Here is a 26,199-nt window from a genome sequence, read left to right as displayed (position 1 = left end):
TTAGGATTGTAAAAGGGTCGGTTTGGGGAAAGAAAAAGACATTATGCTGTAAAATAACTTTTCAAGCAGGAAGAAAGGAAGGCGGGTGAGAGAGATTTGAGAGTAGAAATCTATTAGTTGCAAACATCCTAGATTGGAAGACGGCTTGATTACCTGGTCTCTGTGGGAGCACAGGGCAGCCATCACCCCTGAATGGGATGCAGCAGAATATGATCCTCCTTCCAGAGCAGCCCTTGGTGGTTAAGTGAGGAAGGAAGTGAGAGTGGCTTCCCTGAAACCATGAGTCCTGTGCCTTCCCATGAATTCTGAGGATGCAGCTGGAGGGTCATTTAGTAGTGTGAGTCTTCAGTTTATCATGAGTATTTCCTTAAGACAAGTGTAATAAATTAGTCAGATTTTCAGACCTTGAAGGACTATTATTTTTATAATAAAATTTTAAGTTAAAGATCTAAAGATCTTTCCAACACAAGTCACTAAAGGGCATTCTCTCTGAGAAAAATACACCGGTTTTATCTTTCTGTGTATGCCTGGGTATCATTCATTAATGTATCATTCATTAATGCTAATAAACCAAGCCCCAGTCAGAAAAGCATCAGAGGCCATCATCCTTTTCCTTCTCTAATTGAATCTGTAATTTGAAAGCAGGCAATTTTTATGGTTTCTCTTATATTCAGATACCTTGGAAAACTTCAAGCTTGTTTTACCAAAATCTATGTAACTGCAGCCACTCTTGAGATTTTTGCTCGAGATTACTCATGTATGTAATGCAAGAAAAGTGTTAAATGTACTATCCAAACACTGCCTGGATCAAGCTTTCAAAATTGTAGCTGTGAAACTAGTTAATGGGGTTTGGTAGAAGTCTATCAAAACTGAGGTGATTTGGGAAGTATCCATAACAAACTTGAGGAGATTTAAATTGATGTGTCTGTATAATGTAGGTACGCTAGATTAAGTAAAATCTATTAAGGGAGAGACATTTCCCCCAAATTCTGAAGGTCATTAGTTCTTTGGTATGTTCAATGCTGTTTCCATAAGAGTGTGACTGTCTGCTACTCAACGCAGCTGGCTTTGTATGCCTTCAGTTGAGCTGTGGGTTCTTATTCCCACCTCAGGAAATAAAGCCAGGCTTAAACCAGGCTCTAAAGCATACCTGGTAAGGAGAATAAATCGGTCCTGGTAAGGAGAATAAACCATCAGCTTACATTATACTTCTGTTGGGGCACTCACTCCTTTCCCTCCTACTTGCTAATTATTGCAAGAATACTGGCAAGATAAGAAAACCTGTAAATATTTTACTTTTTGGTCTGTGTATATGGCACTGTTATCTATAAACAGATTTTTCCTGTTAACTATCTGCAATTCCTGCTACAAATGAAAGAAAAAGAACAATGTGCTAAGGAAACTGTGAAACTTCAGACATAGTATAGGAGGTCCAGGAGAAAGTGTAGCACTCACTATTACTTTCTTATTCCTTTAAATAGATATTAACCTCTCCATGACCCTTATTAAATTAACTGAAGTTTAGAGCTAATTTTGCAGCTCAAATTTAGATACCCAACTTGCTGATATTAGGAAATTTGATGTAATACCTGCTTATAAAATAAACTAGAAACACTTCATGTGACCTTGGTTTTAATTAACCCGAGTGTGTTTTGACACACAAGCCTCCCAGGGCGTCACACAATATAAAGGACAAAGCATAAAACCTGCTTGTGTTGCATTGCAGCTCAATGTGGATTTTGGAGCTGATCAGTTATTTTTACCTTAAGGCAATATTGATCTGATTTGTACAAATGTTAGTTGTAATTGCTTAGTATGCTGAAATCATAATATACATGTCAAAGCTAATTAATGATCGAACTTGCAAAGGCACGTGTTCTGTTTACTATATTTTCATTAGACTAACTGTCCTAAAATAATTTCAGAAATGTGAAATTAAAGATAAAAATGAAATGGAAATGGACTAATTATTCTATAAAGAGGAATCTGGTATTGAGATGGGTAAACTTTCCCATTCTTCTGAATATCCATATTCCATAAATTCCGACTTCCTCCATTCTGTTAATGGAGTTATATGCTTGAGATCCTACAAGATGTTAGAATGCATTTTCTAACGATTACTCATTAGTGGTGATTACCTTGTACTAATAAGTGTTCACAGGATTCTTTATTCCTCTTATCCTTTTAAACTATAATCAATATAAAAGGTTCTCCGATCTTGTGGTAACTTTCATTTCTGCACGCCTCCTATTTGAATGAAGTAATCATTGCACATGTTGCGTTTTTTTATTTTTGACCTAAGCCTTCTTTGCAAATCATAGAATGATTTTGTGACTGGCACACTCTGCATCCTTTGAATTATAAAGGAAGCATGTATTTGGACTCTTCAGGAGTTAGAAATACAAAAAGAGAACAGGAGAAAAAAACCTAAATAATTGAGATTTTGAAAAATTAAGATTTGTGTATTGTAAGTAAACATTAAACTCTGAACATACGTTGATGACCTACAAAAATCTCCAACATCTCTTAATGGGTTTACAAATCTCACAGTCATTTCTAATGATGACTTTTCAGCTTGTAAATTAGGTCAGCACTTCTGGAAGTTTTACACAAATCTCAAGTCTTGCAAAATTTTTAACTATAAAAATGGTCATTGCAGCATTGAGTTTTAAAGTGATTGACAGAGTTTATGTAGAAGTCATATGCTAAATTTACATTTCTAGTGAGGATAAGGACTATGAATGATAGCACTTAGGTGTATTTTCTGCATGTTTTCCCCTTCATCCTTCTCAAGCCAAACCCAGCTCTCTCAGCTCCTTCTTGTATGTCATGTGCTTCTGCTCCTTGAAAATTCTGGAAGCACAATGCTGGACTAACTCCTGTATGTCAGTGTCTGAAATAGAAAACAGGCAATTTCAAGTTAATAGGATCTAACTGTGACCCCTTCACCAGCAGAGCAAGGGACTGAAACTCCTTTGTCTGCAATGTCATGTTCTCTGGGGGATACTAGAAGGGAGATTGGGAGGGAAAAAAAAAAAAAAAGATGCGAAGCGTGTTTTTTATTGTGGACAAACCAGCTATTGGTGTTTTGTCTTGTCTTGTGTGTGCTTCTCCGGGGTGGCCATATACTCTAGCTCGTCTGAAGTGTGTATTTATTTGTGTGAAGTAAGAAAGTGAGGAGAGTACAAAAGAGATGCCTCAATTCAGTATGTAAGTAAATTCTTCCATATTAAGGTTCCAGTTTTGTTTTTCAGCCCTTTTAGTGCAGGAGAAGCTTGGCCAAAGCCAGCACATTGAAACTTCATCCATTTCCACTGACTGAATGGAAACACAGGAGTTTGTTGGCTTTTGTTTTTTTTTTTTTCTTTTCTCCTTTTGAAAACTCTTCTTCTGAACATTCCATCCAAGTTACCAGTGATTAAATAATTACAACTCTCTCAAAATATGACTATGGTTATTTTGAAAACTATTTGTCTTTCCTTTTATCTACATTTTGCTGAAGAGAGTGTCAGTATGTGTTGTGTTAAAGCAGTGCAAAGGTTAGTAATGACAGTAGATGACTTACTCAACACCTGCAAAAAAAACCAGTAATTGCTAGTCAAGCCTAAGGTCTCCAACAGGACCTCATGCCATCATCGTGATGATCTCTAAATTATCAGTTACAAATGCACAGAGTAAAATTATTCTCTTTCAGTACTTTGCAGAGATAAGTGTAGAAAACATCAGGAAACGGATCTCAATTGAGAGGTCATTACATTTGCATGTGCTTTCCTGTACACTCTCTTTTCTCCTTTTGATTTGGGGGTAGGAGGATGGATTTTAAGTTTAGCTTCATAATTTGTCTCAGCTTGGTTGTATCCCATCTGAGACTGAACTGTGCAGACTTAAGCTAGCACTTGAAACTTCAGTCCTTTGAAATCAGAACCATGTGTTTTTGGTGGAATATCACTACCCTGGGAATTTATGGCTGCAAAAGTGGAGAGTGACATTGTCTCTGAAGTAGTTAGGATTAACTGAAAAAGCACTTTTGAGAAAAAGGAAGATGCTGCTGAAAGAGGATTGTGCTCAAAAGATGATGCAGCTTCAGGTGGAGCTGATGAGGGGTTGTGGCATGCTTACGAGTAAACTCTTGCCAGCTGCTGAAGAAGTCACAGCAGCTTTGGAGAGTGTTTCTGAGCAGACTGGCATTAGCAGGCAAAATCTTAGAGGAGGCCTTTTTTTCTTCTCTTCCCTTTGATCTTTCTCTCTAGAAAGTTAGGGAGTGAGAGTAGGTTGTTAGTGATTTATACTTTCATATGTTTTACCCATCTCCTCCTGTGACACGTTACTCAAATTTTTCTGCTTTTCTTACCTACATATGAGGTTAATTAATATGGAGAGGTGATGATGCTCTTTTAGAAATTGCAGATATTTGACAGCCTTAGTCTCTTAGTACTTGATTGGTGAGGGCACACAACATGATCAAATAGATTTTTTTTTTTTTTTTTTTTTTTTTTCCCCAGTGTAGAAGGGCTAGGGATAAATCAGAAGAAAGAGGAGGTCTGGCAAGTATAAGTCCACTGTTCTGCCTGTGTGTCTGTCTACTTACAGGGTAATGAAGAATTTTCCCTGAAATGCTTTTTTTAACCCGTCTTGGCATAGAATTATATACCTGTCTTCCCTGAATTGTGTGTCTGAATATAATATTGCAGCATTACCCTGTAAACCAGTAATGCATTTTGGAAATTTTGCAAAGTTACCATCTGGATGCTTGTCCGATATGTGCCTTGTTGCTGATCTTTTGATTAATATGATGTTCCTGCACTGATTAGTGGAACGACAGCTCATGCATCTTCTGTTCTGTGTAATTGCTGCTCCCCCTAGTCCCTGCCTGTGAACGGTAGGATGTGAGCTGTACAATTTATTGCCAAGGGTAGCCTGTGCTGAGTTTGGAGAAAACTGTAATGAGGTAGCCCAGCAAGTGCCGTGTTTTCAGTTACAGTGGTGGGAAAGACTGTTGTCAGTTATCATCCAAACAGAACCGATTAAAAATGGAAGCTGTACCTATTTTTATACCAATCATGTTTTTGTGGAAACTATGTGGTTTTAAAATATTTGAACTTGACAATTTGAATAAAAATCTCAAGCTTTTAGTATAAAAGTAACATGGCTTTGTAGGTATCCTCATAGAATCATAGAATGGTTCAGGTTGGAAAGGACCTTAAAGATAATTGAGTTCCAACACCCCTGCCACGGTCAGGGATACCTCCCACTAGGCCAGGTAAATGTAGCTCTATGTTGTCCTGTTTGAACTTTGTGTGTATTAACTGTAGCAAAGGAGGAAATAAATAAATAATTGTGAACGCCACCAAATTTTAAAAATGGTTTGAATGTACTATCTTTTACTAGTACCGTACAATCTGCTAAGTAATGGTATGCAGTGAGAGGAGGAACACTTGCTCTTGGTATAACTTCTTCCAGCAGCGTAGTTGTCTCATCTGTGCAGTTCTGAAATGGCAAAAGATGCTCCTTCAGTCTGAGATGCAGCACATCAATTTACTTTTTCTGACAAAATCAGGGTCATATACTGCTAAAAATGACACAGAGACAGAGGGCATTGTATTTTTTGCATTGCCAAAAGGTGACTTATCCAATTTAAGACAACAATTTTTTTTTTACCTCATTAAATACTTAATTCCTAGTTAACCCAATTGTTATTTTTGTTGTTAAAATTTTTATTTTGCTTAGCAGGAGAAGGCATTCATGAAGGAGAGTAAAGGGTGTGTTCTTTTGGCATGGTGAAAAAGGGGATATTTGGTGATGTTGAATTTGCTGGTCCATGGACTGTCATTCTGTATTGCATTTGTAGAAATATCAGAGTAAGATTTTTGTATTCCTCTGTGATTTTAGTTGTTGCAACCTGAAATAGAACACTCTTTAGAAGGATGATTTAATATAGCAAATCATGCATTTCTTTCCTTTTTCAGTTATTAATCATTTATGTATCTTTAAAAGTGGCAGGTTTGCCCTTGGGTTTTGGTCAAAGGTCATTATGATTTGCGATCCAGTATAGATTCTGTTGTGGCTAGGTACAGGACAGAAAAAGAGAGCCTGGGGTATTAATAAATCATTCAGTCCCAGTCCACTCTGGTAATGCACAGTAGCTTGTATCACCATAGTGCTAAAAGGCTACTAGTCTGACTGTTCACGAGCAAAAAGTTTTAAGGAACCTAGAATCACTGCATTTTGGCTCTGAAAATGTAAGCAATGATGATTAAATGTCTGAGAGTTCTTTTTAAAGGTAATAAAAGTCTAAAGTTTGGACAGCCTTTCAAAAGGGGTTCAGCACGTACCAGGTATGGTACTAATCACCAACAAACCAGATATTTTTTTCTGATCAACTTGACAAAGGCTATATGTAAAATTTCATGCTTGCTATTGTGTATACTTTAAAGAAATGAAGGCATGCTTAAAAAAGCCAATATTTTATAAATCAGCTAATAAGGAGATCCTAGAAAATTTTGAAAGTGACAGATCTTTATATCTGTGCTGTATATTGATATTGCTGAAATGAAGGTGTTCAGTTGGACTTGCCCCCTGAAATTATTTTTTGAAAAAAAACCTCTGTTGTAAACTACATTTCTCACATCTTTTCTACTTTTCCTAGCAAACTTGCATAATTTATTTTATTTAAATATTTAACAGCGAAACTGTTGTTACAGTATAGCCTACTGGGAAATGCTGTTTCATACCTTGCAAGATTTTAGTCTCAAATTGTCTTTTTCTTGAATAAACTGCAACCCCAAGATTAATTTTTCTCACTACCGAGCCCTTTGGAAAATGAAAGAATGTCAGAATCTGCAGATTTTTTGTTTTAGATCTTTCAACTTGATTAAGAATGCTGATAATTGCCTACTGAGACTTTCCAAAGTGCATTGATCTCATTGATTTTAAGTACTGTTAAAAATCTGGCCTATGTCTTAGAGAAAGTTACTGAGGTGATGCCAAGTTAACAAGCTGTGCTAAATCTCTTTGGGCATGTTGATATTGGGCACTGGAAGCTGGGGCAGAGAGTTGGGACTGGTGCTGCTGGGGACTGACGGAGCCAGGAATGAAAAGCTGGGCTTGGGAGGAGTGCTGATAACGGGGTGTGGGACTGCACAAGGCTAACAAGGCTCTGTCTTCTTCATTTTGATTACAAGCAACAATATTTACAAAGTGTTTCCCACTCTCCTATGGCTGCCGGGTTTATTTGCTTAGGCATGGTTCTGTGTTAATTAAACTGCGCAGTTTTTCAAAGCTTGGGCCGGTTTCTTTGCAGTGCAGTCTGCTGCAGTATGTTAATAATGAGGATATGTACATCAACTCAGGCATTGCTGTTACAGTGTTTGGGGTAGACATGCCCTTGGGTCGGTGTACAGCGTAGCTATGAATGCCACCAAAGCAGACACTTAGTATTTCAGATTTGTGGATGGAGTTGTTTCATGTTTGGTTGATGCAGTGTGGAAGCATCTTCTGTGGTATTTTTCCATTTTCTCCAATATGCTGTTACTGATCTTATTATTCTGTAAAGCGCATGGGAAATATGATTAGTTTTAGTTTAAATACAAAGAAGTAGGTCATGAGCAGACCGTGAAATGTGGATAAAATCCTTTAAATGAAATTGTTTTATTGAAGGAAATAATCTAAATGCCTCTAAGACGGCAAGACTGAATATGAAAGAGATGTTTATTGAAAAAAATTCATTGATAGCAGCTTAGAATTGTGCTAACAAAAATGACTTCAAGATGCCTGAGACTGACCATTAAAAACACAGTATTACCTTTATTTACACAGAAAGACTGACATAGATGTACATCCTGAAATCTTTGGAATTATATCTGCTTTAAAATTAGGTAATTCTTTTGTTACTCGGCATCCTATCATTTCTAATTCAATTAATCTCTTTTGTTCTAGATCTTATCCATAAAAATGTTTAGGGGAAAGCAAACTGTATAAGCAAAATTATCCATTTACTATAGCTCAAAGTGGTAATGGTATTGTAATGTAAACCAATCTTATCTTGATAACGTTAGAGGTAAACCCTTTATCCTTCTTGTGATCAAGTCTTTTGGAGTTTGCTCTTAGTTTTTTCAGTATGCTGTGGAGAAAGTTGATACTCCCTGCACATTAGGCAGTTTAGTTTAGCAGAAGAGGACATTGCTGCTGTTTGATAAATGAGAATCAAAATACATTTACATGAGGGACTGAAATGGTCGGTTTCAAAGTATGATAAAGGAAATAGCAATATATCACTGTGTACAGCTAGTCCTGAATGATAGATTTTGTATCCTACTGAGTTAGGCTGCAGACTTACTCCCAATGTGCATACATGCAGCTTTGGCTTATCTGTAACTTTTATGTAGGCTTAAAAGTACATACAAAGTAAGAAAAGAAAATTCAAAATAAGGCTGGATCACAAGGTCGTGCCATCTCTGGAATAGATGTAGTATCTCAAAACCTACCATGCTAATCTGCTGCTTGCCTAGACCTATTTGTCTTTGAGTGCTGTCTTGGACATGGAGTACTGGACTGAAAACCAGAAAGCCATAAACTTCACCCCCAGCTTTGTCCTTACACCCTAGCTCAAATAATCAGTTGTACTAGAACAAATTTGTGTCACTGGAGTCCAGTCCTAATTCACATGGCTCTCGGTTCTATAATTAACAGTGCTGATCTTTAGTGGGTACACTTGTCAGATTTTACCTATGTTTAAAACAGAGCAGTAAAACTTACTTTATTTTATAATATAATCTGAAGATTAAAGGGTCTGGTCTCATTATCATTGCTGTGATTCTGTGCAAAAATGCCTTTTTTGGTGGGCAATAGGATGACTATGAGACAAATTCTGTCATCATCTTTCCTCAATCTGGTTCAACAGAGACCTGATTACTGGGCAACCCTCTATTGCAGCTGCAGCACTTTGGAGCTATGTAACACTGAGATTCTGTTGTTTGCTAAAATAATGTTTTAGGATACCATTCCCATCATTTTACATGGAGTTTTCTTTTTTTTTTTTTTTTTTTTTTTTTTTTCACAAAATTGCAATTGGTTGAGTAGTTTTCATACTTGATGGTGAAATTCTTGTGCGATTGATTGTGAGAAACATATTACTATTAAGTTGTATTTTTTATTCTTATGAATGATGAAAGCCACTACAATGTCCTTCTAAAAATCATAGAATCACTCAGGTTGGAAAAGACCCTTGGGATCATCAAGTCCCAACCCTACTCTACAAAGTTCTCCCCTACACCATATCCCTCAACACCACATTTAAATGACTCTTAAACACATTCAGGGATGGTGACTCAACCACCTCCCTGGGCAGCCTATTCCAGTGTTCTTACTATTTGCCTTTAACATATAGAAAAACTCATGCTTAAAAATAAAAAGCTGGGAGAATAAAATGATTAGGTGTATTTTTATTGGGAAGTACGGTTGGACCAGTGTTTTTGCAGGCTGTGCTAACCTTGGAATTAAAATTATGAATTTGTCTGAGTTCTTGGTTGGCATGACAGCATCATGTTTGAATCTGAACTGGCAAATCTGTGTGAACATCCCAGTTCTGTATTCTGCAATAACTGAGTAAATGGGCTATTAGAGAGCACCGTGTCTTTCTTTGTGCAAATCTTTCTCGTGCTGTAAGGCAATATCCTGACGTATCGAAATACATGTTGTTTGTACTAGGACAGAGTGATGTGACCCTCATAATTTAAGATGTGCTTCAGAATCCTAAAAGATAAGATATGGCTTTGCTGAGGAAAAGACACAGAATTCTAAGTTGGATGGGATACAAGTTTTTGAAGCAGGATGGTAGAAAGTAGTGCTACTCTTGCTGAGAAGGATCTGTATGGACAGGTAGCTGCTGAATGTTTTCCTGGGCAGTAGTAAACGAGTCTCTAGCGATGTCTGAAATCGAGCCGATGGTGAGATGCCTAATTCTGAATGAGAATCAGAGCACATTTAAGGTGAATTTTTTTTTTTCCTTAGTCTTACAAAGTAACTGCTTCATGCCGTGCCTCCTTGTGTAGAGAAAAGAGATAAGGTATAGCTGATTGGTTGATCTAAATAGCTTTGCTTTCCTCATCCTTTCCCCTGTCTTCTTCCTCTGTGAGGCATTATGCTGTGGTATTTTTGGAAATATCTCAAAGAACTCGGTTAAAATCTTCATGCGGTCCAGAATGGAGCAAGGTAGAAGGCCTAACCTACGTTCTGTTGAAGTCAACAGAAAAAGTAATTTTGACTGCAGTGAGCTTTAAATCAGACCAAAAAGAGGGGAAATATTTCAAAACATTACGTAGCTACCTTATTGAAATAAGGTTTTTATTAAGTGGAAAAAAAGTGGTTTGCCTATTATTTTAAAATGATGAAGAAAGTTCAAGATTAACAGCAAGCTCTGCTTTCTACAGCTGGTAAATTAAGCTGCCGTTCCCTTGCAGGAATGTGGAACGGGAAGCAACTAGCTGTCTAGGCCAAATTCAAAGAATCACATGTAATCTGTGTGGTTTTTTTTCCCCAAAGTAAAAATAAGAATTTGCAGAAAAATCTGTATGTTTGAAATCTCTCCTTGTCTCCATATTAGCATTATTAAATCTGCCCAGTGACTTTGGTAGTAGCCCAGACCTCTAAGCTGCACAATTTGTCATTGCTTACTAAGGTCTTGAGGGCTACTTTAGGTGTGAAAGTATGCTGACAAAATTGATGGTGAATGAATTTGTGTGTAGCATTTCTAACAAAAATGATGCTTGTGAAATTCCCTGTCCTATGAACAATTGCTAATACAGTAGTCAGCATATAGTATGCCTAGACATGCAGTCTCTAAACAGTTAAGGGATTTTGATTATGAATGTTATTACTACTCTTCATTTCTAAATTCAGCACTATTGAGGGAACAAGCAATTACCCACCACTCTACGTATTCCCTTTTGAGCTTTCATAAGTATATTTTGTAAAGTGATTCACCTCACTCTGTGGTGTGAATCTCTCATGTCTCTGTCATCAGTAGTTTCTTTTTAGAAAGCATATGTAATATATATGTATATAGAGAGACATAATATGAGTTACATTTTTAATTGACTTCTATAATTTTATTTTTAAGTGTGAGGGGAATTTACTATTCATAAAACTGAGATACTACTAGCTGGGATTAGGCCTGCTGCAGACGAATGCTATGCAAGCTCTTGTGTATAGTTCCACCAGTGCTTGGTAATTTCATCTGCAGTCTCTTGCTCTATTTTTCATCTCATTTCTCTCGTATTTATAAGTTATTTTCACTGTGCATTGCAAGATACTTTGCAAGATACAAAGTTGAAGAAAGTGCAGCCACTGTGTTCTTCCAATTCTTTGAAGTTAGCAGAACGATTACTCAAGCTATTGGATCCCTGTGATTGATCTTGTCACACTAAAGTATTAATGGCATTGGCTTGATTATAGTCTAATGTCTGTCGGTATAAAATGGTCTACACTTAATATGGCTTTAAAATGCCAACTGAAATGTCATTATTGGTAGCAATTCTCTGCACTAATACAGAGCATTTGGAATTGCTTTCTGTGAGGGTATCTTTCCACTGCAATACTTATTACACATTTCTTTTCATTGTGTACTTTGGGGTGCAACTTTCTTATCACCATGGAGTACAATTGCTGAACTTATACTTGCATCATCACACTGATATTAAGAAGTACAATTTTTTTTTTTCCCAATATGTAGATACAAATCTGAGGGTGTGATTAGGATGCCAGCCTGAAGGGGTCAAGGAAAAAAGAGTGGCAGAGACTGGTGTCAAAAATGTATGTTTTACCTCTCAGAATGGTCCTTTTCTGAGGAATAAAGGGGGCCTTGAGCCTTGGGGTAACATGACAGACGTGGATGTTGTTTGAAATTTGTTGACCTATACAGGGAAAAATAAACTGCAATGTCCAACCAGTATGAGAGGCTACAGGCTCCTTGCCTCATTCTTTCCATGCCCTTCTGTATTGCCCGGGGAAGGGAGCAGGGCTCCTTTAGGGTTAGCTCGCTTCATAAATGAGTTCCTGGAGTTCCTAACAGTTGATATATTTACATATCTTGCAGATTGCTGTGCTACTTATTGAACAATAGATGTTTATTTTCAATTTATAAAGACATATAGTCTGGTAAGGTAATGCTGGCAACTCACAGATTTTATTGTTAAATTAATTACGTTTCTGAAAATCACGACTTTATGAATAGGTTTTTTGTGGTTTATGTTTTTATGTGTTTTTCAAAAGCACAGCTCTTGATTTCATTTGACTAGAATATACTTTCTTTCATTACACTAGTACAACACATTTGTGATCCAGAGACCATCCTGATATAGACAATGTGACTACTGCCTAATCAGAAAATTTGTAATATCCTTCCCTACTACTGTATTTGATAAATGTCTCCACTGATATTAATGAAACTCTCAGGAGAGAAAAGAAAATAAGGAAAAAGGAAAAAAAAATCTCTGTACTAGGTGCAAGCATATTGAACTGCATCTGAAAGAGGAGAGCACTGTGGGAGATATGAGCACCAAGTGCCCCTTTATGAAAAGGTGGAGGTGTGTCTTCTGTAGATGTGTGCATCAGCTGTATTATTCACCTGCTCTTACTGGAAATTGAACTTCTGCCTCTGACTGGATGTGCTTGATAAGACAGTATTTTAATAGATCCAGGTACTTTAAATATAAAGTATAAAATTGAACTGCTGCGCTGGCAAGTGTGTGGGGTAGATTCCATTCTTCCAGGTAGACTAATTACGGGCGACAGTAGTCTGAAACCAGCTTCTGTCTCGCAAGACTCAGGTCAGCCCTTTTTTTCCCCTCCTGCTTTATGTTATTGCTAAACAGCAAAAGCTTTAATCATCCCTTTCTATCCTTATCTGCCCTGCAAGAGAACAGTTGTGAAAATGGCTCTATGCTTCTAAACTGGTTTCTCATTCAAAGGGACCTAATAGTGGACAGATGGTCAAACCCCAGAAAGTAAAAAAAAAAAAAAAAAAAAAAAAAAAAAAAGACAGGAAGGGAAAAATTCTCTCTGCCAAATACCTCTGCAGCTCACAGGGTGAAGGGAGCGGGGGGAATATTTTATTCCCATCTCTGGACTTGAATGAATCTGCTAGGTTTTCATTTTGTTTGGGTCAGATTCTCTGCCCAGTGTAAGATTCGGAGCATTATCTTCTTTATCTCTTTCATCTCTTGGATTGCTTAAGAAAGTATTTTGATGAAAATGTGCCCTAGGTGTTCAAGCTGCAGCCATACGAATGAAAAATGACAGATGGGGCCATTTGAGTGAAATCCATCTGCTGTGACAAGATTCCTAAGGGCAGTCTTTGCTGCCTTGTTAAAAGCACCCAGGCAGTGCAAAATTCCAGTGTGTTAATGCTTGCACCGTTTTCCTGTTAATTCATTTAAGATTTAGAAAACTTCTGACAGTAAATACCTTTAGCTGAAACTCTTGTAACTCTGTGAGCATGACATATCCCTGCTGCTAGGTTAACAGTTGGACTCAATGATCTTAAAGGTCTTTTCCAATCTAAATAATTCTATGATTCTATAAACCCAAAGTTTCACATTTATAACCAAAAATATTTGTTGACGTTTTCATTCATGAGCAACTTCGATATTGTGGGATTATTATGCATGCACCTTGATTTAGATGTGATTTTGGTATATGCTTAAGAAATAGGAAAGCTGTTTCTTTTTTCCTGCTCTGTTTATAACAAGGAGGGAGGGAGGGATGGGAAAAGGACTCTGACCAGGACGGGTTTGGTTATATTGTGAAAACTAACTATAGTGTTACACAAAATGTAGATGAGGACTCATTACTGCAGTGTTAAAGTGTTCTAGGTGCTTGCATGGCATATTTTTCTCATGCAGAATTAACGTATATTAGTAATATTTTGGGGTCAGCAAGGAAATTTTCCCCTGAGTCTGATTAGCAAAGAATCTTGTGGAGATTTACTCCTGTAGTACTTAAGGTCTGGGATTCCTTTGATGTTTCCTAACAAAGTCCCCAACACACAACAGTGTAGCATGATGGCGTTTTCTTCATGTGCTGTGGTGTAGCTGTCATCGGGTGTCTTCTACTGTCAGGTCTACCAGCTGTCAGAGGCCATTAGGCAATATTGTTTATCGTGAGCTAAGTAGGGGTATGTGGAGTAAGTAGAAACTTTGTGGAGCTTTCTGTTAAGTGTGCTGTTGTAACGCAAGCTGACCTCTGGCAGTGAGGGTCTAGACTTGATGACTCAGTTGGCTCCTTTCAGTCTCATGCTATATCCTGTTCATCAAAAGCATCCTAAAACCTGCAGTCAACTGGATTGCCAGCTCATGAAGAGACAGTGTCTCATGATAGCCTTGACTGTAGCAAACTAATTTGGGTGGGAATCAGTGCTGGTTCTCTGAAGGAAAAACATTGCAGTCATACAGATCAAAAGTGCAAAGAACGTTTCTATGCCAATAATTAGGCATCTTCTCACTTTCAGGCACCCTACTGCTCTTAGCTTGTGTCTTCATCTGGATTTTTCAGGCCCCCCAATTTAGTGCAGATTTCCACATGGAACTTTTTGAGGACAGATGCTAAGATGGTACTACTGTTCCCTGGTACTTTAATGGCAGAACCTCGAGTACCATTATACTAGAGAAGATCTTAGCTCAAGAGAAACATGTACTTGCTGCTGCTGCTTCTATAACCCTTTCTTGTTTTTGCTTGAAGTTCAAGTGGGAAGAAGTCTCCAAAACTTAGTCATTTGAATATCGATGTGTCAATACCGAGGTTCAAGAGTTTCTGTCATCATTTTGATCCCAGATGATTGATACCTACAAGTAAAACAGCTAATTTCTTAATGTGATGATGAACAGTTTTTGAGCCAAATTAACTTGTTCTTGCTTTACTAATTTTTTGATAGCTTATATCTATGGATGAAACTGGTGGAAAAGGGTTTACTGGGCCGTGAATTGTCAGAAGATAATAGCAACACAATGTGGGGATGAAGATGAGAATTTGTTTTGGACTCGTGCGTGATCCACAGCATGAGTTTACCTCCAGCTGCCTTTCTGAAGGAGGGCAGCACAATTCTTGCATAAGAAATCCTCCTCAAAGTACCAATGAAATTAACATAAAGTGAGGTGGCTAAAGAGCTATAATTTCCTTTCAGTTACGCATTACTCTCTGGTAAATCCTCATTTGGCTCTGTAAGAAATATTCTTCATTTTAGTGTATTCATTTAGGAAAATCAAGGAGTTACTTAATATGCAGTTTCCATATATTGAAACATTCTTTGCATTCCTCTTTGTTCCTCCAACACTTAGTGATGTGTGTTTCAGCATAATCAGCCTCCCAGTGGATTCTAGCATGAAAACAAATCTCGCTTTAATTTAGCAAGCTTAGGTTTACAAGGCAGTGCAAGGAAATTAAATTACCTGTTTGGAAACACAGCCTCCTTTCTCAAGAAACATTTTTAATATCACTTGCAATTTTCATGTAACTCTTTCCATTGTCAGTTTTTAACTGTTGTGGTTGATCCATTAATCAAGAGTGCAGGCAGGTGGGCAATAACTCAGACTTTGTCAGCAATAGGTTTTATTGCTTTGAGGTTTTTAGCAGAGAGTGCATTTGTGGTGGCTGTTCTAGATTGTAGGCTCAAGGAAAGGTGGGGTGGATGTCAGACTGCAGCTTGCTCATCCATAAGGTACATCTACTGGAGTGGAGTGGTAAAAGTGGGGGAGCTATCAAGTTCATTTATACTTCACTGTGTGCCTGGAAAAACATATTATTTATGTCTTTCACGTGCCCAAATAATTCCGTATATATTTTGAATTTGAATATTCGGTATTTTCAATGCTTTGTTTTGTAGTTCACAAAACCTCAGCTGCTTTTATGTTATGCCAGTGCAAGGCATAACACTCTATAGCTTTTTAGCATGTTCCAGCACCGATGGAAACAAAGTTCTATTAAAATTATGCGCCCTTACAGAGGAAGCCCATTTCTGTAGAAACAAATTATCCTTTTCTTAGAAAGAAGCACAGCACTTGTTGCATAAAAGCAGGATATATTTTTTTCAGCATGGTATGTTTTATTAGAAACACTCATTTACTGACTGAAAACTTACAGGGAAGTATGCCCGCCTTGATGAGCCTTTTGTCAAAAGCATTTCATCAGGTCTCTGATGCAAGTGATAACCTGAAAGAGAGACCTTTGTCAAACCTGTAGGCTAGAGAATAATAAATTAGCCTTATATGTGGCACCTGGAGTCTCATCTGAATTGTTCATATCCCAACCAATGATTTTTAGAGCTGCCTTCATGCTATAACTGTCTTCCTGATGTCATCTGCTCTATTGTCTTGCTCGCTGTTTTTTGGGGTGGTTTGATTTTGGTTTTGTGGTTTTTTAAATAAATCTTGAAATGTTTTTGGTTTGTTGTGATGCAAAAATGGAAAATATTTTTGACTATTTTCCAAAGGTAGGATACTGTTTCTCTGCCACCTTTATACGGCTCTTACTTCATATGCTGTTCCTGCAAGGCCTGGTTTCCTTTGTCCTCTTGCAGCTGTGGAGGAGAACAAGGGCTCTTCCTCACCTGGTCAGTGTGCTCAGGGCTACTTGGATTGTCATTCTACCACAAAAGGAAAGGGGTGTGCCTGACACTCCCATTTCTACACAAGAAGCAATAAAAAAAGGAGCCAAACTAGTCTTCATGGTAAGCAGTACCTCAAACATGAGGAACATAAATCTTAATACCCTTAGATTAAGTGCTTTTCTGAATGACAGTTTCTTATGGATCTTTCATTGAGATGATGTACAGCATGTGTTATTTTGAAGGACTGCTCTTTGTTACAGGTAATCCCAGAGCACGGAGTGTTTGCAGCTTTGGTATGTAGGCATAAAGTCATCATAATACCAACAAAAGAACATAATTATGTGGACTGTACAGGTGCCTGAGATAGCAAATTAGATCTCAACCAGTATCAGCTAGGGAAAGCATTATAGTTAATATTTTAGAGAAAGCTATTTGCTAGAATAAAGGAGTGGGGATCTGAGAGGGAGATCTTTCCCTCAAGACTGGTCAACTAAAGGAATTTTCATTAAAGGTAGTTCTTGTAGATAGAGGCATGTACAAGGAATATCTCTTTGAGGAACTAAGGTGGTTGTGGGAGTCAGTCTAGTTTTATCTCTACCTCTGGTTCCTTTGAGTGAAGGCACGGCTGGCATTAAGCTAGTTATGAAATCGTAACTGATCAAGTTCAGTATTACCTCAAACTAATGCATGGGGTGTATGTTAAAATTACTTATTACTATAACCTCTTTTGGTTCTCTGACCTGGAGCTTATAGATCTCCTTTATAGATAGGAAGTAAATATTTACATTCTTTTTGAAGAAAGAAGGAAATCATGCTGATGGATACAGAGCAGCTCTCGCTAGGGTGCTGAAATCTGAATGAAAGAACACGAAGGTTTCTCTGCATGTGTTTGTGCAGTAGCCACAGTCCAGGCTGGTGGTGTGAGGGTTACCTGGGTTCTAAAGACCCTGTGGCATAAAGTCTCTGCAATCTGAATTTAAAAAACCTGCGGACACAGGCTGTAGCAATCTGTTATTCTCAGACTAACTATAAATGAGGATTCTGGATTGGGGGAAAGTGCACAATATAAGCTCTCAAGAAATAATTCTGTAATACATTTTTATCAGTAGTAAAGCTCAAGAAGGTTCCTGTCACGGGCAGGTACTTCCCGCTTCTGTGTTTCATTACTCCACAGCCCTCATTGTTCTGTGGGGTTATTCAACAATGCGGAACTGATTTGGAACTTTTTCTGCCCAACTTTGTTTAAGCTTATAACCATTTTTCTTGAACTATAATCTAGTCTGTGTTTTACAAATACACATACAATTATGTGTTCTTCATGTGATTCCGAAATACGATGGGTGAAAATAACACTTTTCCTCCCAGTCTCCTGTTTGTTTTTTAAGAAGATATTTTTTTTTTTTTGATCCTGAGGTAATTTAAACGGTCATATTACAGTGTGACCTCATAGCTTGGTACAATGATGGTTCCCTGTAGGGTTGACCAAGCAGTGAGTGCCATATGTACTTGATTCTGTCACTGGGGAAAATATATGTGAATGTGAGGTAGATTTAGTCAAAGTTAACATCACACTGCTTGAGGGAAAAGAATAATAAAGTATGACTGTGACTAACTGAATAATTGAATGGATAATTGAATTAATTTCTAAAGGCAATTGCAATAAGAATGGTAGCTCATTAGTGGGGAGAAAATAACTTCCTTTTAAAATTAAATCTTTTCTGTAAACCTACTCGGATACTCTCATTACCATCCTAGTACATGCAAGTAGATTTTATTCATGTGGTTTTGGTCATCTTTTATATCGGTATGTCACTAAAATCACATTTAGTATGACAAGATCAGAGCAGCTAGTCTAATGCATTGGAGAGAACTGAAGTAACTGAAGTATTAATTTCTAGCAATTGAATTTTTGGGGGTTTTATTTGCTGTTTGCCCAGGTGTGTAGTGTGATTCAACATAAATTAGCAGATAAAGAACAAGTATTAAATTATTATGATTTTCACAGGATACTGCCAACAACTTGAAATACATACTCACTGCTTCTATTGTTGTTTGCCCTCTCCTCTCCATTTGAAAAGTATCCCAGTGTACTCCCTGCAGCGTTTTGAATAAAAAACACAGAAAAAACAATCTAGCAAAAAGGGTAACCAGTGTGAAGGATTACAAATGACACTTCTGTATCTATTCTTGATGCAAGTAGAGCTACCTCTGACAGGCTTATCTTCTGCAGTTGACAGTTTGGCACTTTACATGGCAGATAATCTATCCAGATACTGATCCAGCAAATTCATCTGTCTTAATATGTTGAAAATCTACAGATGTATGCCCATAAGTCAATTAACTCATATTAAAGACTTAAGACTGGAACATTCAGTCCTGAGTGTGTTCTACACTCTCTTGCCAAAATTTTTAAACATGCATCCATTTTATTGACTGTAATGTATGTTGTATAAAACCTAGAAAAGATTTTATATTCTCCTTATTGCCCCTAAATATTACAGTTATGTCAGTTCAATTAGGAATATGTAGCAGAAAGGGGAATTGTCTTGTTGTCTCACTATTATTCAACTTAGCATGGAGCTAATTTTCAAAGTATTAATTTTAAGCTAAAAAAAAAAATTAAAATGTCAGTATGTTAACAATTTTAAATTGAGCGGGACTGTTACATTAATTTTGTTAGAAACTAAATGCTGTGGTCATCTTTTCCTCCAGCTGAATTGTTTCCTCTTTTTAAAAAGGGATGTCAGATCTTTTCGTCAGTTCAACATTTCATTCTACTTCAATTACATTTTCTAAAGAAAGATCTAGCTTACAGGCTGATGAAACCTAACGCTGACAGACCATTATTCTTGCTCCTTAACTTCGATTAAAAAGTTGCTGCAAAGGCAAGTTATTGCTCTTACTTCTGTCATTCACACATGTAAAAAAAGTTATTATATTAAGGTTCATAGAGATAATAGTGTTTGTATACTTGTGTGTTGCATAATCTTCAAGTTAATTTTGAAAGCAGAGACTCTTACTGTGTATACACCATATGACTGTCACCTTGCATATGAAAACCAGTTCTTTTTAATTCCTCCACCTCAAAGCCAGATCTAGGGAAAGAAAGGACTCATCCAGAAGTCATTATACATAACTTCTCAATACACAGTGCTACCTAGAAACATTTCTTTCTTCTATGGGGGAATGTGGCTGGACTTCCCCTTGAGCAAATGGAGGACCTGGAGTGTCTGTCTAGTTCCTCTGTCTTCCCTTGCTGCAGAGAGGATGAAAATAACAGCATCTTTAGTAAGTGTCCTGAGAAACCCAAAGGCAAGTCTTTGTCTATGGCAAAACATAAGTGGGCAGTTTCTTTATGTGGCAAAGCAATGGTTACAAAATAATCCATGGTCCTTTCTAGTTTTGTCTGTTGTGCTTATATAGTATCTATACTGTGTATATATATAAAAAAAGGAATTTTATCCCTCTCCTCATTTTGATCTCCAAGTTCTTTTATGCCATGCTAATTACTATTCTGTCTTTCACTTCTGTGACACGTCTCTGCGTTCTGTCACTTTTTGAGCTTGCAGTTGCTACACATTATTAAAGTAAATGATATCATAACTGACAACTTAATAGGTATTTTCCTCGCTAGTGACATAGCTCTATTTCTTTTAATCTTTTACATGTTTTTTATGTAAAAAAGAATACAAGTGGACAAATCTATTCTCTAAACTTTTTAATCTTACACAACTCAAAAAAAAAAAAGAAAATCTCTGCTACTGTTAGTGCAAATAACAATAGAATTTGTTTTTTCTACTGCTTAATGTTAGGAAAAACCCCCATATATTTATAAACACCATAAATTTTCATATACGTAGACTTAAGCCTTACAGGTCTTATGAACCTGCATAGTATTGTGCTCCTAATTTTTTAAAGAAAAATGATTTGTTAATGCCTGCATGGAAATCAAAGAAATGATACTACTTAAAACTTAAAGGAACAGAACTATGGCTACAATTAAAAACTGTAAAAAATATACTGTCTGTCTAAAATAATTTTAAGGGAGTATTTGAGGGTTACCGAGTGCATGCCTAGAAATATTGCTCAGAATTCTTGTTCTGTTATTATAAAAGGTGCAAAGAGCAATAATTAAGTTATAGGGATTTGAGGACACCTGCAAAGTACTGAGGAGAATAGCAAGAACTACAAACAGCCACAAAGCTATTTGTACTGTCTTCAAACAAAAGGAAGAGGACAATATGCTTGTATTCAAATAGGGTGTCTATATGAGAGAGAATATTAAAAATTGGTTTTATATTTGTAATTTTCTCATTTTAAACTGTCAGAATAGCAGGGTGGTTTGTTTTTTTTTTTTTTAAAGGTTACTACGCACTTATTTTTTTCCTCCTGTTCTTTATGTAAACAAACATGTTGTGACTGGCATTAGGACTGAGCTGGCATAGGCACAGGTTGTGCGCTTCCAGTAAAATCTGAAAACCAGTATCACATTTTACACGTTTTTGGATGTTATGGATTTCGCCTGAACATAAGAGGAACAGCTACACAGACATAATTGTATTGCCACTTTTACATACAGACTTCATGGTCCTAATCTTACCAGAAGTTTTAGAAGTATTTAAACTCTCATAAAGAAGCCGCCCCTCTGAAGCCAGGCCATTGTGAAACTGGAATAAGGAACATAAAATGAAAATTTACAAATTGAGTGTATTTAAAGGGAGTATGTTGTCTGCATCACAAAGGGGGAACAATCTAATGTCTTCTCCTCGGAACTGGTAGGCTGAATGCGTTGGATAACAGAGGAATATCCCACTGTTGAAGACAATCAAATGGCAGACTTAGGTTCACTCTGTTTCTGGTGTATGTTACTGTGGTGAGTTCACCTTGGCTGGCTGCCGGACGCCCACCCAGCCGCTCGCTCCTTCCCTGTCCTCGACAAGACATGGGGACAAAATAAGAAAAAAGCTTGTTGAGATAAAGACAGGGAGTCCTAATTGACAGGGGGGTCAACTTCACTCCATCGTTCTTGAGTCCTCTACGTTATCCCGCTCCCCCAGCCCCGTAGGCGGTGCTGGGTTGGGGTAAACGGGGAGGTATGATCAGTCTCTAACAGTTGCTCTCTTCTGCTCTTGCCTCTTCACATGTTTCCTCTGCTCTAGTGTGGGCTCCTCCCCAGGCTGCAGTCCTTAAGGATAAACCTGCTCCAGTGTGGGTCCTTTCCACAGGCTGTAGTTCCCTCAGGGAGTATCCACCTGTGCAGGGCTGTGGGGTGCTCCACGGGCCGCGGTGTGGGTATCTGGTCTGCTGGGCCCTCTTCATGGGCTGCAGGGAAGCACCTGCTTCAGCGTGGTCTCCCCACAGGCTGCAGGAGAGTCTCTACCTGGGTGCTGGCAGCACCTCCTCCTGCTCCACCCCTGCTGCCCACAGGACTGTTTTTCACATTGTCCCTCACCCCTTGCTGCCAGGTGTTCCTAGGTCTGTTCTTAAACAGGCTTTCACAGGGCACCGGTTCCTCTGAGGGGCCCGGCTGTGCCCTGTGGCGGCGCCACTTCAGAACCATCCGGAACTGGCTGCATCCGGCTGGGGGCAGCCCCGGCCCCTCCTCACAGAGGCTGCCCCTGCAGCCCCGCTGTCGACACCTTGCTGCCTACACCCAGTACGGTTACCTATTATTTTTTCATTTTTTGTTAATAAAAAAGCAATATTTAGCTTCTTCAGGGATTAGAGAATGGATGCACCTGTAAATTACGTTCGGAAAAACAGAAGTCTAAATTGAGAGAGAAAAGGAGAAAGATACTTTCCTCTGGGGACTGCTCAGTACTCTGTTGAAGGAAATGAGGAGTGTTATTTACCAGTAAGTAACTGCATTGTGGTATTTCTCTTTTGTGCCTATTATGGTGAAGTTTTGTAGTTTTGTGGCTCCACCATTCCTAGCAGCACACCTACTGCATATTCCTAGGAAAGCTTTTGTCACAATTCAGTTTATGAAGGAAACAATGTAGTAATGAATCGCAGTTTAATTTTAATGTAATTTTTTCTTACTATACAGTGAAGTGGTGCTTTGGGAGATATTTTTTTAAAGATTAAACATCAACTTGAGACTTGAAAGTGGGGCGCGTGGAGCTATCAAAGAGGCTGGGAGGAACTGTGCTGGTTCTTTGAGGTTTGCTTTGTAAGTGGAATTTCCAAAGTTTAAGCTCCAAACACTTTTAATCCAAAATATTTCTATCACACCACTTAAATACAAATCATCAATTTTTCATATTGCTTTAAAACTTGGAGAAATGTGGTGAAGGGTTTTGAGAACACCCGTAAGCAATTAAAGGTCTTTAAAAACAAAGACTTGGGCAGGTGGTTTCCTCTGTGAGGTGTGGCGGCCATCTTGGGCTGCCCACAGCTGGGGGCTGTGAGTAATCTGAGGTCTGCTTTTCTTGCAGATTGTCTTTTCTTGGCCGGATTTTCCCCATTTGAAAACACAGAAGTATCTGAAGTCTGAGGTCACATTAAGAATTACAGCCCTGTTTCAGGGCTAGGGTTGGACTGCCAAATTTTATTCTGTTGTCAAATCCACGTTAGGTAGATGCATTTGATCTGGTCGGTTTTATGCTTGTTTCTGCTGAGCTTAGAGCATATCTCCTTGGTCTGCAACTTTTAAGTCCATAGTAATACTGTCAACTGCTAGAATGGAGACTGTGTAAGTTGGGAGGTAGTTTAGGGACTTTTGCCTTTCACTTGCAGTTATTGCTTCCCTTCTGAGCTGTAAGTGACCCCATGAGTACTCGTGATTTCGTTGCAAAGTCAAACTGATGGTAAAGCTTTGACTTTGCACTGGAATGGACTGGGAGCGTTCATAAATTCAGTTACACCTCAAGTGATTTCTTTTGAATGTTGTGAATTGTGTAATGTAGTCTGAAGATTGCAATATGCTCTTAATTATCACTGTTTAGAAGCATAAATATTCATAAAATCATATTTTTCACTTCAGCATTTGCCGTGAGACTGCTTAGTGTGTTAGACCTCCAGTGCAAGTTTGACACAATACAACTATATACCTGTGTTCTGAGAAATGTCTATAGGAAATTATGAGGGAAAGACCTTAATAAAGGTCTGTTCTGTCTGCATAAGGTCCCTTGTAGTAACTGCTGTTCCAGGTGAAGATTGAGATATTTTAAAAGCATAAAAATGTAATCTCAACTACCGCCCGTCCGTTCTCTTTTTCCAGTGTAGCCCTGAATAGGCCTCACCATGATCCATCTGAATGTGCACCATTCCTTGAGAAGGAGAAATTTGTATTGATATATTGTGGCCATTATATAAAATTATGCCAAAACTGATGTAAAAAGGAAAATAAAAAAGAAATGAGTGAAAATATTGATCTAAAAAGTAAGAAAGAGAAAAGGTAAGTCTATTGCGATCAATATCAAAAACAGACAAGGACAAATTAATACAAACACTGACACATGTACAGAAAAAATTTCACTGTCTTTACAATCAAAAAGTTATACAGACAACAGAGAAAAAAACAAACAAGCAAAACCCAACCCCTGAATCTTACTAGATTTGTAACTTGCTGTGTAATTGCCTTGTATAAATGCCGATGAATAACAAAACTCATTGTGGCTATGCACCATACAGTCAGTCCTGTGAGACTCATTGCAGTAGTAATATTTTTTCTGTGTACTGGTATGTCTGATAGCAGAATGTTCTGCAGTGAATGACATTGTGAAACCTTTTTATGTTCTTTGGGTCTGAACGCTGTCAGCCATGTGCCATCAGTCATAATCTCTTGTGTAAAAAGGATTTTTATTTTAACCTTGTTCAGTTCAGAAGAAACCTCATTTTGGTTAGTGCTAAAGCTTAGGCTGTTACAGGGGGTAGTTTCATACCACTGCATTTTGTAAATGTGCATGCCGATTAGAACTTTTATTTTTCATAATGTTCTAGTAATGTAGTGATAATGCAAGTAATAGCCCATACCTAATGATTTCGTGTCCAAGGACTAAAATAATTACTGTAATATAGTTAGTGGCAAGTTCTGAGAAAGAACTGTAAAGCCGTTTCCTCGTGCGTTCTTACTGGATATGCGTACGTTGTTGTTAGCTGCCAAAGGAAGGACCTGTAAAAAGAAAAAAATAAAATTATGATACCTGATTTCTGATCCTGCTCTCCTCTGAAGAGGAAGCAGCTGGAACAATGTTCCTGTTTAATCTGCAGAACGTATGTGCAACAAGACGACAATGTGTTTTGAAGGCATACAGCAAAAATTTGGTACTTGGGGTGAAGGATCATGTGCACTGCTTCTCATTTAGGTTTCTGTTGCAAACAGTGCAAGTTTACAATAGGATAAAACCAGAAGTAGTATCAGAATCTGGAAGGACACAAATTGAAATTTCAAATTAATTTAGACATAGTCTTGGGGTCTGACTGGCATTAATTCAAAGACTTTTCAATCCTATCTCCTGGGAGTGTGAAAGCATGACTGGGTCTGGTATATTGGCCTAAAACTAGAGTAATCTCGTTGAAGTCCATGATACTATTTCAGATTGCTCTCGTATAGTTGAAATGTGGAATTTGAGGCACTGTTTGTTGCACAGAAGCTTTCCGAATCTGCAGAGTTCTCCGGGTACCTGTTACTTCTCCAAATGAAATCAGCTTCCTGACACCATTGCTAGGGGAGGGTAGGGGCGTGAGAAGACTTCCTTGCTTGTTGCTTTCCTCAGCTTTGTTTGGAGACAGACTGGTATGAGGTAGTAGTTACAGAAACACTGTAGCCAGAGAAACTTTTGGCCATAGTGCTAATTTACATTGGTTTCAAGTGTCCATGGAATTATGACTTGCACAAGTTACTGTTCCTGCTTCTAGTAAAAAAGGTACAGTAATGAACCTGGCCAAAACATTTCTCTGTAGAATATAACTGATTTAAAACAAACAAACAAAAAAACACCAAAAAAACCCCCATAAAACCATGAGTAATTTTTTACAGACAAATACCTTTTTTTTTCCCCATTGTTAAAACCAGTGGTTATAATAAATTTGATGTGACATTCATTTTCTTTCTTTAAACCCATTTTTTTGATCATGTCCTTCAGTCAGTAGCAGCAAAATCTAGAAGTTGTTAGTGCGGAAAAACGACTTGCCTTTTCCCTCAATCGTGTTCTGAGATTTTGCAGATGACCAGTGGATCTCTCCACCAGCTCAGCATTACTTTGTGACCTGCCGCCTGCACAGTTATATGCCAGCATCGCTTTATAACGTTACAAAAGCAGGTAACTTTCTTCTTGCAGTGCTTTCCCTGCAAGAGTACCGGGCAGGGCCTTAGCGCTTGCGCTTTAACTGCTCAACCTACTCCTTAAGCACTGAGGATTGTAATGACTGAAAGAATGGAGACTGCTGAAAGTGCTTCTCCTTGGAAACTACTTGGCTAAAATATCTGAACATGCTCTACTCTTGTGAACAGTGCTTAACAAACAAACAAAACCAACCAAAACAACTTTGTTCCACAGAGAAGAAGAAAAAAAAATACCAACACCCCCACTCCAAAACTATATTGCAAAATGTTGGTGGACTCTAAATAGTAGTGACAGGTTGTGTGATCAAGGGGA

The sequence above is a fragment of the Numenius arquata genome, chromosome 9 (assembly GCF_964106895.1).
Source record: "Numenius arquata chromosome 9, bNumArq3.hap1.1, whole genome shotgun sequence".
Taxonomy (NCBI): domain Eukaryota; kingdom Metazoa; phylum Chordata; class Aves; order Charadriiformes; family Scolopacidae; genus Numenius; species Numenius arquata.
This window is presented reverse-complemented; position numbering follows the sequence as displayed.